General features: G+C 33.9%; 1 protein-coding gene across 6 annotated transcripts in view; it reads right to left on the bottom strand.

Moving 5' to 3' along the window:
- Window positions 1-15,911, bottom strand: part of LOC124369128 — a 338,533-nt gene that overhangs the window by 173,111 nt on the left and 149,511 nt on the right. The window lies entirely within an intron of this gene.

The following is a 15,911-nucleotide window of genomic DNA, read 5'->3' as shown; positions in this document are numbered from 1 at the left end:
GTCTATACTCATGAAGTAGCAGGTGCATCATCCAGTAAATTATAGAGACAATCTGTTAATCTCTGACGCTCTCAAAGAGTCTCAAAATTCAGGATGTGATACTTAATAAATACTAAATGCTCAAGAAAAGCTTCAAAACGGAATCTCTGAATGTGGGCTTATTGAGTGATTAAGATCCGGCTGTAGGCTGTAGTAAAATGACCTTGAGTATCCTCGTAATTAGATAAACTTCATAGAAATCTACCTATTGTAATCACCCTCATGATGGAAATCATGGAAGATTTTTTTAAAAATTTTTCTGATCATGATCCACAGAATCCAAAACCACCATAATCCGAAAATTTATATATATGCATCTATGTATGGGCTTATGCATTATATCGCAAAACAAACAAAAAGTTTTGGAACAATTTTGAACATGGTAACATGGTAACTGATGTAGTTCTTTGTAGATACTGACTAAAAATTGTACAGAGGCAGTATTTGTACTTAATTTGTATGTGTTTATTATTATTAGCTAGTCTTAAACAATAAAACATTTCAAGATGGCAGTCATTCACATTTGGGCAAAGTTTTCATCTCCAGTATTTCACAAGATAACTAAAAATTGAAGGTTTGAGTGGAAGAAGGGGGTAAGTAACATTTTTTTCGAAATTGAGTTAGATGTATGGATGAAGGGAGTAAGTGATCCTGTATTTGGTACACTGGGTCCCATTGTCCTAACTGCAGTAACAGCTGAGATATTATTTTGAATTTAGGGGTAAGTGCAGAAACTGAACTCAAAGTTTGTGGATGAAGGAGGTAAGTGCTTCACTTGCCCCCTTTTTCCACTTAAAATTGCACTTACCCCCTTCATCCACTTACTCTTTGCACACTTGTCCCTTTTTTCCATTACTCTATGCGCACTTATCCCTTTTATCCAGTACTCTATATGTACTTGCCTCCTTTATCCACTAAGAACAGATGATTATTGTTGGTTTGTCATCATCTGTGGTTGAGGTTAGATGTGAATGTAAACACCAATTTTTGTAAAGCAGTGAAGTATTTTAGCTGAAATGTCAGGAGTACATATTATTACTAAAGAGACAGAAAAAACTGACTTTTGCAATTGGACAGAAGATGTTGCGAATCGGGGCAGTAATGAAGTGGCAAGCTCCTTGCTCACCTTATTCGAACTAGATACAAGCTTAATATATTGTGACCACTTAATTATATGGTCGGATTCTTGCACAGGACAAAATAAAAACTTCTTACTTATACTACTTTATCAGTACATGGTGGCCAAAAAAATGTTCAAAATAATCGATCATAAATTTCCGGAAGTTGGCCATAGCTATCTGGATTCAGACTGTGATTTTGGTCGCATCGAAAAAGAACTCGCACTGAAAATGTATATGTGCCAAATCAGTACCGAGAAATCATATCTAAATCAGCCAAGAAAAACTTTGTTGTAGACATGTCATCTCATTTTAGAGATTTTGAAGGATTTTCTGACAAACTGGGCCTAAAACAAAGTAAAAAGGATCTTCTGGAAGAGAATGTCAGATTCCGTGACGGAATAAAGTGGATAAGGGTTGACGAATTCGGTTGTTATTTATACAAAGAGACCTATGATGAAAACACATCATTTAAAAAGGTGTCCCTGATAAAGCAGGAAAAAAAGGCACAAAAGCTAATAATAAGAAGGGGAATGATCATCGAACATTGTCTGAAAATGTTTTTAAGATTGTTTACATTGAAAGTAAGGAAAAACGGTATGGGACTGTAACCAAAGAGAAACTCAACAATTTGAAAACACAACTTAAATATGTTAAAGGAGAATATAAGTGGTTTTATCAGAGAGTAATCGAAGAACAAGAAAACAGGTACTGGGAGAAAGAATCAGAAGAAAATGAGGAAGGGCAGATAAACAAAGAGAGACCAGTGAAAGAAACAGAGTAAAGAAAAGTGACAAAGAGTTTTACATTGAACCAATGAGAAAAACTGATTAATTAATAAAATAGACTAATATCTCTTAACCTATTTCAAGCCTTTAAAATAATAATAAGATTGTAATTTTTTATAAGTAGACTTTAGTTATTGTTTTTAAAATAGCTTACAAGAGAAGGCATAAATACTTAGATGTTGTATTTAACAACAGTATTTTTTACTGTGTAAAGTTTATTGCTGAGGAAAGACGACTTAAAATACACTGTTCTCTTTTTAACTTCTTTCAAGCATTAAACAATAATAGTATTGTGCCTTTTTGAATGAGACTAGATTTTAGTTATTTTAGTTACCGTTTTATACCAAAAGAAAGACTCCTTTTAATAAGAGTAGCCTATTAGTTACAGTTTAAAGTTTATCATTGAGATAAGGGTGTTCTCCATTTAAGTTCATTTAAGCTTTTAAATAGTAATGATATTGAGCCTTTTTGTATTTTAAAACTAGATTTTAGTTACAGTTTTTATTACCAACACGAAAAGACTGATAAGTTACCTTTTCGTAAGAGTATTTACACTGTTAAGAGTTTGTTGTTGTGCAACAATCTTATCTAAAGGTATTCCATAAGGTAACATTTCAAATAAAGTTCTGTATTTTACATAATATATCTTAGTATTATTTTACAGTACTTAACCCCTTCTTCCATTCCCAAGTACCCCCCTTTTAAGTGGAAAAAGGGGGTAAGTGGTAGATAAGTTGAAAATTTAGTAGGAAGGAGTATTTGAATTTTTACCAGGAGTTGCCACAAAAAATATATGTATCTTTCCCTCCCAATGCCGTTTTCAGAGCTGAATTAAATAAAAAAATACAAAAGTTATAACTTAAAAACTTTAGGTCCATTTTTCTCAAAAGTGGCAAAATGTGACTTGCCCCTTTCTTCCACTCAACCCTTCAATTGATACTTTCATGATGTTGTCAAGTAATTCCAAAAAACATTTATTCCTTCTTATTTTTTGCTAAATTTTATGGTTTAAAGATGGCGGCTGTTTAAAGTTATACAAGTATACAACTGAACCATTATAATTCATTTAAAAACATAACTTCAGATTAAATGTAGCTAAATTTTGTCATTGTCTCATTCTGTTTAGACTTCAAAGTCCTTTTGTGTCTCATTATATTTCTTAAAATAGTTTAACAACATTCATGTGTGTGTTTGGATAAATTTCCAATTACTATAAAAGAAATCTATAAAAATTAGGTTTTGTATGTTGTGTCATATTCATCTTAGACTTCATGTACATATATTTTTCTTTCAGTTAGTTTGATGAAATTTTACATGATCAGAGATTTACCAGTATTAACTTTTTTTATAATTAAATAAGCATTGGCACCTGTGGTTTCCTTTCCAGATAATAGCCAATGTTAACGTGGAGTAAAAAATCACTGAATAAGTTTAAAGATTTTAAGGAATGAATACAGGGAAAGCTACCAGAAGAAGGAACAAGAAAGCGAGAAAGGTATAAAAGAAGAAGACTACACTTTAAAAATTATAAACAACAGATTTGGAAGATAGAAAGAGATTGTTCTATAATTTGTAATCCTGCTGTATCTTTTAGGTCTCCCAAGATTGGAAGTTAGAAGTGTACCTAGATATTAAAGTATTAAGTTAAAAATGTACTTCCAATCAGCAATGGTAAAAATGTAATAATAAAAATTAGTCACTGATAAAACGGAGTCTGTAATACTTATTACCAAAAATATCCCTTCCGGGTCAGTCGGAAAGAAACATAGATTTTATATGAGGCCGATATCTCTAGACATAAATTTCTGCAACCATATAAACTTCTTTGTTAAAACTTGGTGTAGTTACAATTAATCCAAAATTATGTTGGTAAAGATATTGAGAAGGGCTGTTGTTGTTGCACTGATTCCTCTTCTTAAGTATTTTGCCAAGATTGAGAGATCTGCACTTGTAAAGTTCTTCACTCCTCGTTCATACATGTTCCACATGAACAGTTTCCACAGCCGGCCATTAGAATGGATTGATGATGTTTTCAAAAGTTGTCGCAGTATTTTATTCTATGTGTAGATCTTAGAAGCTGACAAATTAAAAGCACCTCTATGGACAAAATAGCCGTTAATCTCTTATAACGGTTCAAAATTGTATGCTTCTATAACTTTAAACGACCACCATCTTGAAACCACTAGTTATCAAAAAATAAGAAGGAATAAATGATGTTTGGAATTACTTGACATTATGAAAAGTGTCGTTTTATTTTTCTAATGAACTACTGGAGATAAAGACATTACCCAAATGTAAATGACCACCATCTTTAAAAGTTTATTGATTAAGACTGGCTAGCGAACTCATCCAAACTATATTCAAATACTGCCTCTGTAAATATCCAAAAGAAAGCCAGAGTCTCTTTTCTTATTAGTAATCCTGCTTTATGTTCTTGTTTTCCCATTGGGAGTTAGAAATGTACCCAAACATTAAAAATTTAGCGATGGCAAAAATTTCAATATAAAAATTAGTCATTAATATAGTGGGTCTGACGCACTTACTAAAAGAAATTACAAGGAAACCAACAATATAAGAGAATTTTATTGAGACAGTGAATTCTGTTAAAGATAGAAACAAAAAATAAAGCAATATTGACACAGAATTATTTATTATATCTGTTAAAAAATGCTGACTTCAATTTAAGAAATTTTAAATGTGACATATAATCTAAATATCTAGGTGTTTTCAAGATTTACACTAGAGAGAATGTTTATCATATTGCAGCCTATTTCAATATTTAATTTTTGTCATAAAACGCTCATGTTGTTTTTTTTAAGTGAAGTAAAATTGAATTCGTCTTAGACCTAACTAATTTTTAAATGGTCCACAATTGTTTTACTTTTTGAAGAATGAAAATTCACAAGATAGGAATGGCCCTTACTTACAAAATACAAGCCTCAGTAATCATCAACCATTAACACCTAGAACACCTGCAAAAGTGAATTTTTTCTAGAAAATGTAACAAATTATAAAACAATAAATAAAATTTTATATTTTAGTAGCTTAAGCACAGCTGGTATAACTAACATAATTATTATCCTGCTCGCAGATATTTGGCTAATTGATCGTCTCTGCAGGACCCCATGCCCAGTTCTTGTGACATCCTCAAAATTAGTTGTTAATTTTTTTTCCTACTTATTAAATATACATATAATTTCACCTCATATGATAGTATATACTTATACTACAAAGAATTGATTGATGATAGAGGACTTGTAGACATTTAAAATAATGATTGGGATCATTATAAAATAAATATCACAGAAACACGGCTTAATAAGAGGATATGAAAATTTTACCCAATGTATCTGAAAGATTACTGAAGAAAATTAATAAAATAAATAGAACTTACTTCAGTGACATTTTTTTTAAATAAAATGCCACTTTTTAAACCTATATTTGATTAAGATATTCAATTTTCTGAAGTCATAACCCGTTGAAAATTTGTATTCCCTTAAATAATGTTTCACATAAATATTCCACATATATATATATATATATATATATATATAATTTTTTTAGGGGGTGTTTGGCTACCAAATTGCCTGAGATTCTAATTTTAATGACTATAATTATTTATGGATTGAGACATTTTCAATATTCCTATCTATATGAAAGTTATCTTTAAGTGATCTGAAATTAAAACATTCACTCAACAAAAAACCGACTGCACATCACTTTCATGTGTAGAAAATGTATATGTTATAAAAATAATGGCACATTACTATTATTCGGAGGTCATTATTTTTTAAGAGATTTTCTTACCTGAGACCTAAAAATTTAAATGTGAATTTTACCATCATGCATCAACTACAAAAATTAGGTTATTTTTAACTACAGTATTTCTTGTGGCTTCTACCTGCACCGGGTATTTTCAATAACCATGCACAAAATGTATTGGTACTCATTTACAATCATACGTAACAGAGAACTCGTAAAATGATACAGTTAAATGTTTCAGTACTCTTACTGCTAAACTAAACAATACTCGGCTGGATGGGTGAGCATGGACTGTCTTTGGCCACCGAGAAGACAGAGATCGTGCTTCTCACCAGGAGGAGGATAGATCCCGTCGTGCAGCTAAACGTCAACACGGAGCTCATCGATACCAAACGCTGCGTCAAGTATCTAGGAGTGAGAATGGATTCCCGTATGACATTCTGGGACCAAATCGCCTGTGCGGCCGAGAAAGTTGAAAGGATTGAGACCAATCTGAGTAGGCTCATGACCAACGTCGCCGCGGAGGGTAAGCGCCGAGTTCTCATGTCCGTGACGAACTCGGTTATCCTCTACGGTTGCGAGATATGCGCGGATGCCTTGCGGCAGAAGCGCTACAGGAGGACGGTCGTGGCGGTGCAGAGGAGATGAGCTCTCCGGATTTCATCTGCCTATCGTACAGTTTCGGAGCCGGCCGCCCTTGTGATTGCGGGGGTAATTCCCATCGATCTTCTTGCTCTTGAGCGGAAGCGTGTCTACGATGGGAATAGCACTGTCAGGTCGTGCTGCTGCCCGTTCGCACACAATGGATGAGTGGCAAACTCGATGGGAGACGGAGAGTCGAGGACGTTGGTCTTTTAGGCTCATAGGTGATCTGAGGGGATGGACCGAAAGAGACCATGGAGAGGTAGACTTCTACCTTACCCAGCTTCTCACTGGGCACGGTTGTTTCGGCTTCTACCTTAACAGAATGGGGAAGATCCCGAGTCCGGAATGCCAGTACGGGGATTCGGATTCGGACGATGCCCTGCACACCTTCTTCAAATGTAGAAGGTGGGAAACGGAGAGAAGGGAGCTGGAGGCAGCTATCGGGCGTGTTTCGCCGGAGACTCTTATAGAAGAGATGTCCAGTCCCGAATCGTGGAGCGCTGTCGCTGCGTTCTGCAAGAGGGTACTAAGGCAAAAAAGAAGAGAGCAGCTATAAAGCACCAGAATAGCTCATGCCGGTGGATTTTAGAATGAAGTAATGCCCATTGGGCGAACGATGGCACCCTCTTGAAGTAGTTGCAGAGATGCGTTCCCGAGAGGGTTTCCAATGCCTGGACTGGTAGGTTTTTAGTGGGTTAGAGTCCCACACACCAGGGCGAACATCTGCCCCTGACGGTGCATAATGCATTTTCCTATCGTAAAAAAAAGACCGATTACTTTGTACCAGTACTTTTGGTTTGCGATAACTTGTACCTACTCTCGGGACAGACGAGTATTTAGTACAAAGTATATGTTATAGTAGTCGATTCGTGATCAGTTAGTGACTGAGTTCCCCAAGCTCTGAGCAGCTCTGTACTGTGTTAGTTTGTTTTCATTTGTGCCACCTTGAGGCAACACCGCCCTGGGCACAGTCTGGCGATTTGCGCGTTAAAACAAGCAGTTTTTAGTTTACAAAATTAACAAAACCTGCTTTATTTACTCTGTGTTAAAAATTATATGTTTTAAACAGTGTATACAAAATTACACGCTCAAGATAAATGACTATTAGCTCTATAACATGACCAGAGCCGAATTTTGTGAAATACTCTGTCAAGAATAAAAGTTAAGATGGTAATTTAATAACAACTTTATTTTCATACTATTATAAATTCTAAAATTACATATTCAATTACAGTATACTTTTATCTATCTTGTATAAACATTCGGTCTTAATTACAAACGTTCCCGAATTACAAATTTCCAAAGTTGCAGTTTGGATGTAAAGCGCCGTAAACTGGTATATTTTCGTTGTTAAAAACGTAGAAATAAAAAACTAAATTTTAATATAACTCCCATTATTGTAAACTATTAGGTAGTTTGTGGTCAACTTTTCAACTCGGATATCTATAATTTTTTATCCAAGAGTAGACATAAGGATTTAGCTTTGATCTTGATTTGTGTTTTAAACTTAAATATTTTGTACAATATTTGATTAATGTTATAATTAAATTTTGTTTTAGTTAAATATAGTTCATATAAACAGTATTTGGTGCAGAATATTTTAATTAGCCCTGTATAAACTTCCTGATGATTGGTGGTAGAGTTGTTTTACTGTAAAGTTAAACACTCTGGCCTTATCTTTGCCAAGTTTAGATGTACTATAAAATACTGATTCTAGAATCTAATATTTCAAAAATTTCTTGGGGTAGGGTCCCCGGATCCCCTATTGGTATCACGTGTTTCCATGCTCCTGATTGCCCAGTGTTCTGGACACCCCTAAGAAAAGATTTCTGGGTGCGCCCCTGTCCCTATCCGCTTCTTGTTATTACGTATATAAGCAGGTTTAGATTAAGTTATTATAAATATGTTAGTAGTACCAAAACTAAAGATAACCTTTACGAACAATTTACATTAATTCAAATAAAGTCTGTTTTTTATAACAATTTAGTTTTATTTTCGTTCTTGGTAAGACAAACCTTTCCAAAAATAGTGGCCTCCTGATACTGATAGTGGCCAAAGTACCAAAATGATAAAAACACAACTAAAATAAATCATAACAGTTCAATTAGTATAAGATGTATCCTAATGAAATAATTGTATAGTTAACAGGCTATACTCCGGTTTTTTCGGACAATTTTACTGGGCCCGGTTTTTTTACAATTGAGTTTATCCGATTAGGTCTAATGGATTTAAAATTGTGAAAGTTAAGAAATTCTAAAAACGAAAAATTTTAGAAATCACCTTTGTAATTCAGAAAGACTATCTAACTCAATTTAATTTTTTCCTAAACACTAGAAGTGGCCATCTATTTTCCTAAGCTGGCTGGCCTATTTTGGACGATTTGCAAGTGTTCTTTAAACTGCTTTAGGGCTGATTGTTTGGCTTCAGGGTTATCTTTAATTAAAATGTTACTTGTTATATATGGGTTTGTCCTGCATAAATGAAGAATTCGGTTATGTTACAAAAGAAAAGAAAATTGTCTGAGACCGATAAAAAATATAAAAATAATTAGTTATTATTATCACTTTTTTTAACTGCAACTTTTGAATTTCCTGATTTTTAATTAAAGTTTCTTTAATATAAACCAGAATAGCAAAAAATGGTAAATATAAGTAAGAAGTCGTAAAATGTTGAATGAATATATAATATAAAATTTTTTTTAACACCTGCAAATTCATAACAAACGAATGACTTTATTTGATTTTCTAATAAAAATAATGTATAAGCCAGTTTATTTGTTCCTACTTTGAGAAAGTATTGTAAGTAAAATTATTATGATAGTTATATATAAAATAATCAGGGACTTACCAGTTTCTCCTGCCATCTCTTGGCTTCGGGCATCCACATGGAAGACGGCGTGTTGCCGGTTTTCTTCTCCTATGAGTACTGAGATCCATGATCACAACTTGAATTCAGAACTGCAATTTAAATAAATAACTCCAAACGCATTAGCTTACGACCGCTGCCACTGTGCTCTGCGTACTGTCAAGTGTGTCCTGGTGCTCCGAAGTCCCTCTCTACTTACCTACCCCCACCTATGTCGCTGTCAAACAAACAAACCCAATGTCCCCACGCTGAGGGATTTTTTTCCCTTTTCAGAGTAAAATTGACCGCTATGGAACAGGATAAATAAGAAAAAAACATATAAATTATAAGAAAATAATTACTGATTTGGATAACAATTTGTTCGCATTAAATTAAATCTTGATGGTGCAAAATGATAAACAATTTTAGACATTTGTTGGTACAGGAATAAGGTGGGAATTTACAATTTGCGCTGGATTCCTAGATGTTTGTGTTCCAGCTGTCCCTTGTCGAGTTTCATAGGATTTATTACGGAGATAGCTACTTAGTAACTGCACTAAATAAAGTAATAAATATATTTACTAATTCATCTCCGTTCAAGACATAACAACTTTCAAGCCCAGTATTTCGAAAAATATTGGTTTGCAAAATTACGCTCACAATACATTAATTTGTATTTACTACAATTGTTTTCGGTTAGTTGGGATAGAGGTATGTGAGATGTGTGCGCATATGTATTATAAGTTTTTGTTAGTATACACCTTTCCCTATCTTAAAAATGTATAATTTAGACGAAAAATAGATAATTATTGTTTGTACAAATTACTTGTATTTAGTTTGAAGATATGCACATTCAATGTATTAATGTTTTAATTTGGGACAAATTTTTTCACCGCTGGCCAGGTGGGTAGTGCCAGGTAGATACTTAAAACCATTAGGAAATGTATTCATAGAATCATTATTTTGTTATGTATGACAAGGTGACACTTCGGGAACTTGCGGAGAGTATAGGATTGGCGCAAAAATGTCTTGCTTATCAAGTAGTCTAAGTTTATGTCACATTCTTCTCCATCACTCAAAACACTGTGAAGTTGTGAGCAGGCATCTTCCAAATTTGTTGTCCCATGACGGTATATTCTTACCGTCGTAAAGAAAATTAAACTCTTGCTTTAACCCTTTGAGTGCCACAGCGTCGCTATTTTGACGTTACAAAAAGTGCATGAAGTGCCAGCGTCGCTAATTTTGACGTTTCGTATTTTGATAATATTTTGTATAGTACAAGATTATTTTGGCCAAATAACCAGACAGCTATTTCAATATCTCAAACTATCGATAAATACGAGTTTTATGTTGTTTATCTAACATTTTATCTGTGAAACTTACGTTGTTTGGGTACTTATCACGAGGCCACTATTTTTGGACGAGTTTTCCTTATCGGGAACAAAATAATAAATTACAGTATTAAAAAGGACAGACTTTCTTTAACCTACTTTGGAATTTACAAGTTATTACGACAGTCAATGAAAACAAAAATGAAAAGAACAACGTTTTATTATTTGAAAATGTCAGGTCATTTGTATGTCTATTTGGAGACGATGTGGCGATAGGAAGTATGATTCATCGAGTATTTTTCGATTAATTATGGAAGAAGGAACGTATAATGAAGTTTATTTTGGTCCCTGATAAGGAAAACTCGTACAAATATAATGGGGCTGCGACGATACCGAAGTACCTGTGCGATGATTTTGTCTTCCAGTCACGCGACGTAGCGGACGAGTGCCGTGTTGCGTAACGGCCTTTCTTGTTATACAGGTTATGTGCCGATAACCACAATTTTGAGTAAACACAAACTAAAATAGTAAATTATACAGTATTTTACCGTATTTCTTTAGAAAATTAATGTAGTGATTTGAGTTGTGTCCAAGCGAAAATCGTGAATTTTTAGTGTAAATAATATTCGGGTTTTTTATTTAGTAAATGTAAACTATTATGTAAATATGTTAGCAAATATTTGTCTTAACATTTACTAACCATATTTATTTGTGTTATATTGATGTTTTATTAGATTTTTGTGAAAACTACACTAAATATGTATTTTCTGAACTCTGACAAATTAAGTACAATTTATAAAATGTCGGTACCGGGCAGCATTTTGTTTATACATATAATGCCATGTTTTTTTAACTCCAGAATAATATATTATACATGGGTTTTATTTAGAATTACTGTATATGGCCTTTATCATGGTATAAAGAGAAAATATTTAAAAATACCGTGTACACTCAAATTAAGTCGAAACCTAACTTTTTATAAAAAAAGTTAAAACACTTTTTTTATAAATACTGAAATGTTTATACTTTTATAAATAACATTTTGTATGTAATGATAAGTATCATATTCTGCATTTAACGAGAAAAAAACAACAACAAAGGTATGAAAATCCGTTGAGTAGTTATTTTACAACAGCTTTTTTCCCAAAAGCTTACAAATATGCCAAAAACAGCCTGGCACTTTATGCATATGCCTTGGGAAAACACCTGTGGCACTCAAAGGTTAATTTAAAGTTTATCCATGAGTTTAAACCCCTCTAATAGCCGGTTGAGGAGAAATAATCTTGAGTTACTTTTACGGCATCAATTATGGTCGTACAATTGTGGATGATGTCTCATTTTAAGGACATGATCAATACACATCCAAAAGCCTTTCAGTTTTTCTTGTAAAGTGTATAATTTTTTAGTATTTAAAAATGAAGTGCAATAATGATTGATATTTTTGTAAATAACCAAAAAAGATATCGTAAACACTAACAACAATTATTTAAAATAAGATCGAAAAAGTGTTTGAAATTTAAAATTGTTCTTATGCGGCCCAGTACAATATGAGGATGTACAAGTACAGGTGCCAGTACAGGTCAAGATGGGCTGCCAGTACAGGTGCCTCGTAAGCGAGGGGATCGCTGTATAAAAGAAAATTCACTTTGAGTGATGTCATTCCAACCTGAACAGTCTTCATCCTCTGCACGTGGCTCTTGCTCGTGCAACCTGTGTCCCCGCACGGGACGAAGGGCAGAAAATAGAAAGAAATATTTTAAAATATACAATATAGTCATGAGTTCCACTTCAAAATTTCATCTGTAACGAAGCTTCATACAGTTTCATAGTATATCACTCGTAGGTTCTCCGAAAGCTTTTACATTACAAGCACTACTTTATTCTCCCACTCTTTAAAGAATTGAAAAATAGACTCTGCTACTGATTAAGCACGAGCTCTCCGCACCCTGTTCATGATTACGAAGCTGAGTAAATTCATACCTGTTTTACTGTGCGATTGCAGCGGTCTACTCAGGGGCCACGGGAGACTTCTTTCCAAAACTTATTGAAACAAAAAAAAATCTCTGACAAGGCTGAATCCTATTTACAACTTAAAAAAAATATTAGTAGAAGAAAGTATATTCGTTAGTTCACATTTTAAATCGCTAAATAATAGATATAAACATAGCACCATGCACTTTATTAAGCAGGCGATGGATGTGTAATAAAAGGTCTTTTGTTTGTACAGTTTCCAGATAATACAATAATAAATTATTTCTAGAAGTTTTGGTCCATATTTTCCACACCCTGTATCTTTAATACATAATTTAAAAAGCCAATAATACCCCGTCCTTATAAAATATGAGTTAATGGGTTTGGTCCCCAAATTCTCTAGATTCAGCTGTGTGATTAATTCCAAACACGTTATTAACTCCCTTTCCTTTATCCACTGTTAACAAAACTTCGCTACTTAGCTGGCGTATCAGTTTACAAATAGAAACATCATAGTCCGTTTGTTTAGAACCGATCGTATGTCTGTCAGCGCATGAGTGATGACGAAAGATGACGAACGCATTCATTGGAACAAAGATAAGGCATCCGAATTCGCCTAAATAGCACCCCAAATATGAAGAAAATCATGAACATTGTTTTACCCAACAACGTAACAAGTTTTATGATCCGACTTTTGAGTTACATTTGCCACAAATAAATTTGGGTGTATTTCACCTAATTCTTATTACTGAGTGTATGCATACAATCAAGCGGATGTAACCACACCTCATCGCAAATCTATATGATATATATGCAAAAAAAGGAACGATTTGTCTTGTTGTAACCTAAATCATATTATTTACATTTTTTTTTGTTTTCTTACAATCCAAAATATATTTATAGATAACTGATAATTATTGAATATTGAGCCTCGACTGCGTGGGACTCCAGGCTGATAGGATTGTGTCTAGCGGCAAGTAAATTGCATGAAGTGAACATGGTTCATGTTTATTGGAAAACAATTACCATCCTTCCGCACTAGAACTTGAACGGCTGCAGCTAAACGTTGCCAAAATTAGAGCTCACATCCGACGGAAATACACCTTACTGCGCTTGGAGCGGAAATTCAACCGGAAACTCACGAGTATTGGTTACTAAAATAATTGCTGTTTGTTTATATATATATATATATATATATATATCCGATATATATATATATATATATCCGATATATATATATATATATATATCCGATATATATATTACCGATATATATATATATATATATATATATATATATATATATATATATATATATATCTTTTCCGTTTATTTATACTGACAAACAAATAAGTGCACATTGTTACAGTTGAATAATTAATTTAAGGATCCTGTACAATCTTTTTATCTAAGGTTCAAATACAGGATGTTCCCCCCTCCCCATCCGATGGCTGGCAGCATATCTGTGGCCATATTTATTTATCTGTTGTTTTTCCTTTTTCTAATTTAATTTCTAATCGACTTTAATTTTTTTTACTGATTTGTACAGTAGACAATCATAGAACTTGATGTATAGACAGAAACATTATTTCATTAATAATAACAAAATGATTCTACATAACTTCATCTAAATTTGGATATTGGATATTTGCAGTTAGTAATTTTGTAGGTAACATTTTTAATGAATTTTGATATTTTACTTTTAAAAATCCTTTAAAACAACGTGCCTCCCGGCAGTCTTTTATTCTCGCGAACGACTTACCAGCTACAACAATTACCAATCTTTACACGCATTAGCATCTACGTCGACCACCACAACCAATAGCATCTGCACAAACTCCGTACAAGCCGAGGCCTTCATTTACATAACCAAATATTAACTAAGCTTAAGAGACCATCAGTAAAGAGCTACGATAAGGAATATTTGTAAGTTCTATTTTCAATTTTTTGTCTGGGAATCGACTTACATAAAATATGTGTATGTTCTTGCGAGGGGGACTAGAGGCCCGGTTTGTACAAGGGACATTACCATGTCGAATGCAATACACAAGTATGAAGATTACAAATAATGAAGCCTTAGTGTTGGGGTCTAAAAATATGTTATTTATAGTGATTAAGGTCAGGTGGTTGTAATGTATTGGCTTGCGAGTTGAAATCACTTCCGATTGTGTATCTTAATGGAATCGGAATGTTAGTGTTTTGAGGTTCTGAGGCAGGGAATGGGGTCCGGAAGTCGTTTCCTCTGGACAGAAATAACTTATTTTATCGCGAAATGCGATTCTTACCAAACCGTAAAACCAATCCCAATTATAAATATCGCCTCCGGCTTAGTCAGAGGTAAGATAGTTTCCATGTGTGGCGGTCACCTCGACATGCCACACTATAGATGCATTATTAGTTTATATTTTTAATTTGCACAAGACTGATGGTGCGATGACTAAAAGGTTTTGGTCCTCCGCTTTCAGTCTTCTAATCTTGTCAGTAAATTTTACCTGACTCCTATCCCGATTATAGATCTATGGATGGGGGCTTATCCAATGTATTATTACATTTGTGTATATTTAATGAGACTTTACCTGTACGAAACTGAATATTACTATCGGTCCTACTGCACTGGCATATAAGTTTACCAAACAGTTTTCAGCAAGTGAAAAATCATTTCTCATTCCCGATAAAAAGTTTTAATTATACATTCAAAATGTGCGTACTTTGTTTCAATCGCCATAGCTCAAACTGTATAATTATGACACAAAAATGTCATTGCAATAACGAGTTAGTCTCCCAGTTGTTGGACAGGTGTGGCATGGAAGTTTTTAGCAAACGATTGCATTTGAGAGTCTGGGGCAGCTGGTGCCATGAAGGCTCGACGTGACCGCGGCGGGGAGGCGCCGCTGACGCGTCTTGACAGATAAATACCAGACACAACGGCCCACAAAATGATTACCTTTTTACAATGTCAAATTGTTAATAGAAGTTCTGTAAAGTAAATTCTGTTATGCTTATATAAATGAAATCATTTGTCTGAATTTTATTATAATTTAGTTTACAAATCAGTTTTCACAGTTAAAATCGGTCGAAATTTAAGGAAAAAACCTGAAAAATAAATTTGCTTCATTTCGGTGAAGCACCGTGGTGGCTCAGTTTGGAACAAATCCCGCCACGTTAAGCCTTCTATTGGAGTTTACATTCATAAGTGACACGTTTTGAATTGAATATATGTTTGTAGTGTAGTTTTGGTGCCGCAACTATAAAATAAGAAAGCAGTAAGTATGTCACAAGAGTCGTGCCTGAATGTTTCGCGGAAAGAGTCCATGTGCAACCCGCAAGGGGTTAACAATACAGCCACTGTAGCTACTACAGTTCCCGCGCTTCGAACGAGTCCTTGTAATGGCAATGAATGCCTACCGGTCATC

The sequence above is a fragment of the Homalodisca vitripennis genome, chromosome X (genome assembly GCF_021130785.1).
Source record: "Homalodisca vitripennis isolate AUS2020 chromosome X, UT_GWSS_2.1, whole genome shotgun sequence".
NCBI lineage: Eukaryota > Metazoa > Arthropoda > Insecta > Hemiptera > Cicadellidae > Homalodisca > Homalodisca vitripennis.
Note: the sequence above shows the minus strand (reverse complement) of the source record. Positions and strands in the feature narration are given on the sequence as shown.